This window comes from Microtus oregoni, unplaced genomic scaffold (genome assembly GCF_018167655.1).
Source record: "Microtus oregoni isolate MIOR12 unplaced genomic scaffold, Mior012 000044F_ref0000062, whole genome shotgun sequence".
Classification (NCBI taxonomy): domain Eukaryota; kingdom Metazoa; phylum Chordata; class Mammalia; order Rodentia; family Cricetidae; genus Microtus; species Microtus oregoni.
Window position 1 is genome coordinate 4863412 of NW_024543218.1, and position 5539 is coordinate 4868950.

Genomic DNA, 5539 nt, shown 5'->3' on the forward strand with positions numbered 1-5539 from the left:
CCTAAATTCCCAAATATCGTTTATAAATGTTTGTTTACATTTTTAATGGGGGTTATACTATAAATATTTGCATTGGTATGGATCTTGCTTTATTGATACAAATTTAAGGTCAATTTTGTTATATGTATATTTCTACTCTTTAAGTATTGTGTTTGTGCAGCTCATTTAGAAATGTAATGTATAATTAAGACATATAGGTTAATAGATAATCATTTATAATAGTCAAGCTTGTAGTCAGTTAGGTTTTCTACATATATAGAGATATATTTTAGTAAGGTATTCTTCAAATGTTTCAGGGACCTTCAGAATATGGCATTTAACATGTTTTAAGAATTTAGGACTTTTCATGACAGTGAGACACGGGGAAGCTCCTGGAAGCACCAATCTTCTTCAAGAGGATGATGGTCGTTGAAGAGCCCTTTTATGGAATTTGCTAGCCATTTGGGCAAGAAACTGCTCTTGCCTGTGCTACTTAACTGGACATGCAAAACCCACAGAGGAATGACTGCTAAACTTACCCAAAGGTGAGATGGTTCTTCAGGGTTCCTGCTTCCTGAAAAAGTCTGATAGACATTCTGCAGGACACAGAAAAAAGTGACTGACAAACTACCAATATAGATGGAACTCTCTTTCAAATTTCCTGCTTCATGGAAAATTCTATGGGCCTGTGGGCTGAAGTGTGGATGCCCCAATGGTACAAAATAATTTTAGGTGACTGTCCAGGTAGCAAGATGTCTCTGTCAATTCTAGAATTTTGGAAGGTGCTTACAATGCCCTTCTGTTTACTTGGGTAATATTATATCTTTCTGGAGGTTGAAGAGTAGATAGTAATACTATAGCTTTCCTTAGTTATGATAAAAGATAAAATAGACATAAATATTGTAACTGGAATTCTTGCTTGATATCTGTTTTATGTAATTTTACTATGTTAAAGTTAAAACCTTTTTTTTTATTTAAACAGAAAATGGAGGTGATGTGGGATTCCCCTCTGTATGCTGTGAATACCATTGGTTAATAAAAAAAAAAAAACGCTTTTAGCCTATAACAGAGCAGGGAAGAACAGAGCAGCGTGAGGAAAACTAAACTGAACACTGGGAGAAAGGAGGCAGCATCAAAAAGAAGTCATGGAGCTGTCCCCAGGGACAGACATACTAAAACTTTGTTGGTAGGCCACAACCTCATGATGATGCACAGATTAATGCAGATGGGTTAAAATAAGATGTAAGAGTTAGCCAATAAGAAATTAGAGCTAATGGACCAAACATTGATTTAAATAATATGGTTTCTGTGTGATTATTTCGGGAGTCTGGGTGGCCAGAAAACGAACAAGTGGCCTCCTTACAGCATATGTTTGTGAACATATATGTCATACTCTTTTCTCTATATTAGAAACATATTAGATAATTTTTATGTGATGTTTACTTACAAGCTTCTTCCTTTAATATTACGGATTTCTTTAAATTCTAGTGTTACTTGGGCTGTCATCTTTTCCTCCCATCTCACTTAGTGAGATCATTTTATACATTTGTAAGTCATTGCGATGTATTAATTTTTTCAATGGATCAAGTTCTAAGTAATGGATTAAGGCTTATTCTATGCACTGCTCCAAGCTTTTTATTTTTAACAAAGCATGGTATGACTTATTAACCATGATACCATTAGCTAAAAATCATATGACCCATGTGCTTTGTCCACAGAACTCCATCCAACAAATTCTTGTCAACTATTGATCTGTTAACCTTTTTTGTTTGTTTGTTTGTTTATTTTTGAGACAGGGTTTCTCTGTAGCTTTGTAGCCTACCCTGGAACTAGCTCTTTTAGAGCAGGCTAGCCTCAAACTCAGAGACCCGCCTGCCTCCTTCCGAAGACCAGAATTAAAAGCATACAGCACCACCACCCAGCTCTGTTTGCCATTTTTATAATTTTGTGTATTCCAGAATACCAAATATCTTGAATAATATGGAATGATTAGAAAATGCCAACTTTTTCAAATTGACTCTTCTTACTCAGCAATATACCTTTTAGATTTATCTATGTCATGTTAATGCTTGGATTTATTCTTTTTGTATTTGAAAAATGTTTCATTATATGATTTTGCTCTAATTTATTTATCTACTATTCTACTGCTTCCTGGTTTTAGCAATAATAAATAAACTATTACAATCATCCATGTATAGGCTTTGTGCCAATATACATTTCAGATCATTCCATAAAGAACTCCCAGAACATTTGCTTCAATTATGAAATGTTTGGAGTACTCTTGGGGTGCTATCCAACATTTTTTATAATTCTTCATCAGATGTGTTTTCTAGTATTTTCTTTCAAACCATACTTTTTTTATTCATCCTTTCAGTTGTGGCCACTGAAGCACAGACCTTTGATAATTCATCAGGTATTTCTTCCATCTGTTTTAATTTTGAAGCTGCATCTAAATATTTCATGACCAAATTTAGTCATACAGACTTTATTTTATGTTAATATTTACAAGTTTTTATTTTGTATTATGTTAATATTTACAAGTTTTATATTTTATTTTATGTTTCTGTTTATAAGCTTTATTTTTACCTTTATTTCTGGTAATTACTGTGATAATTTTGGTTTTGATGTCGAGTTATCCTGACACTGCTGATGAAAAGATAATTTCTATATTTAATTTCCTATATATCTTTGTCAAAGATTACTTATACTTGTTAATTTATCTTTAATTAAATTTATTTATAAAATCTATTTTGGGTATTTATTTGTGTCTCATTAATATTGTCTCAATTACCATAGCATTATCTTAAATGCTCTCAGTCCTCTCTGTGTTTTCTTAGTTACTATGGGTCTTTTTCAATATCAACTTTAAAATTTATTTTATTAATATACACAAAAAAGTTTCCTGAGATTTAGGTAGAGAGTTAATCAGACTGAGAAGAATTCATACCTTAATAACACTGAATCATTCAACCACTGAGCAAGTAATGGTTGTTAGTTTATTCAGGTCTTTGAACTCTCTCATAAGTGTCTTCAAAAGTTCTGCATAAGACCAAAAGTATTTTGCATGGACTTGCTCTTTAATATTTTGTTCAGCTTGGTGTCATAGCAATTTTTGTAGGCTTTATGAAGACAGTCTCTTCCCATATAATCCAGGCTGGCCTCACATTTGCAATTCTGCCACACTCCTAAGTGCTAGGATTATATGCTTGCACCACCACATTCAATAGGAAATGTTGCTGTCTTATTTTAACTTCAAAATTTCAAGTAATGAATAGTAATTTATACAATAGCAATTAGCTTTTAAATAGCTAACATACCCTCCAATTGTACTTGCTTTTAGCATTTTTAATTTAATCTGTAGAATTTTCAAAATATGTCAATATTCCAGTTTTTAAAACGATACAATTCTTTGTTCATTTTTTAAACTTTAAATTTGTTTAACTTTTCTTTTTTTCTGACATAAGTTCTGACAGTATATCCTAGGCTACTCTTAAATTTGCCATGTATACCAGCCCAGGTTTGAAACCAATTCTTTTGCTTACAGTATCAAATGTTGATATTATAGGTATGTACCACCACACACAGAACAACATTTCTTTATCTTATTGAAACATAATATCTTGGTGTTATTTTGAATATGACTGATGAATAGGAGTATTCTTGGCTTGAAATGGGTCTTTGATGTTAGGTGTCTAATATAACCATTAAATATAATCTTGCTGTTATTTTTACACAAGATATTTAACAAATTGAAGTTTTCTAGTTCTTGTTCATTGAGAAATTTTGTTGGGGAAGGTGGATTTTAAAAATGTGTTTGAATGTTAATAAGTAAGATAATATGATTTGTCTTAGCCTCTCATGTGAAAGACTTTCTGACTGATTTTTAAGTATTGAACCAGCCTTGCATTTCTGGATTAAATCCCATCAGTTGTGATGATAATTTTTTTTAATTAATTTATTATATTATTACCTAAACAATACCAATCCAATTCCCACTCCTTCCCTCCTTCCCACTCCCAGCCTTCTCCCTCCACAGACCTTCCCATTCCATCCCACCCCAATCCTAAGAGAGGGCCCTGCACCCTGCCTTGTGGAAAGCCCAGGGCCCTCCCTACTATATCTAGGTTGAGCAAGGTTTACATCTAAAGGGAATAGGATCCCAAGAAGCCAGTACATGCAGTAGAGATAATTACTATCAGTGGTCCCTCAGCCCCAACTGTTAACTCTTGTCAAAGGGGCTTGGCTGTTCCCATGCTAATCACTCCCAGTCCAGTTGAAGTGTGTGAGCTACCATTAGCTCAAGCACACCGTCTCAGTGGATGAATCCCTCATGGTCTTGAATTCCTTGCCCATATTCTCACTCCTTCTACTCTTCAACTGGATCTTGGGAGCTCAGTCCAGCCCCCCGATGTGGGTGTTGCATCTGTTCCCATCTGTTGTTGGACCAAGGTTCTATGGTGATATTTAAGATAATAATCAGTCTGACTACAGTGTAAGGCCAGTTCAGACACCTTCTCCTCTATTGCTTAGGGTCTTAGCTGGGGTCATCTCTGGGGTCATCTCGAACTCATGATCCTCCTGTCTCTGTTTCCTTCAGCAAATCTTACCAGCATGCGCAACCACAACCAGTATTAAATTTTTTAATAGATGATGAACCCAATTTGCAACATTTATTTCAAAATACAATCAATAATATGAAATTTATCATATTACACTATCCATAAAATTATAATAAATACTAATTTTATATTAATTTATTTAAAATATGCTTAAACTTTCCTTAATACCCATTTTTGACACATGTAAAATTAGAAAATCAGAAATTCATGCTTTAATTGCTCAATATGTGGAGATGCTTGAACTATTTTCTACCAAAAATAATCTTTTTGTAACTTCTATTCTTTATATTAGTAAAATTGTGCATTTGTGATTTGGAATTTCTTCTGTCTGGGTAAATGTTATATGTTAGATTGAAATGCAAATGTATTTTTGCTGTTATTCTAGTATTTTGTAAATATACATTAATTAACTAATTGGTAGTATTGTTCAGTTCAACCATATCCTACTGTTTTTCTGTCTTTTTGAATTATCAATCTCTGACAAGAGCTGTTAAAGTCTTAAATATAGTAGCTCACTATTCTCTTTTCAGATTATGTTTTCTTAAATTTTATTTTTACTGAAAATAAAGATATTTCCATACTATATAATCTGGTCACAGTTTCTCTTTCCTCATCTCTTCCACATCTTCCATTTCTCCCCACCTGTCCAACTCAATGCCTCCTTTCTCTGACTGCATGTTTCCAACATAATTTTTGGATAATTTTGATTAGTTAGCTATTTTTCTCCTTTGATGAGAACAGAAGGATTATCTGAAGGAGGGAGGACCTTCTTCCAGGTTGGAAAAGTGTCTGGGAATATATTTTCCCTCAAAAGTAAAACTTTTTAAAAGATTCTTGGTATATATTATAATGATCATGGTGTGGGATAATTTCTTGGATCTGTCATGATGAGTACCTAGTTCTAAAGAGAAAAGACAAATGTTCTGGTGTACCACAAAGAC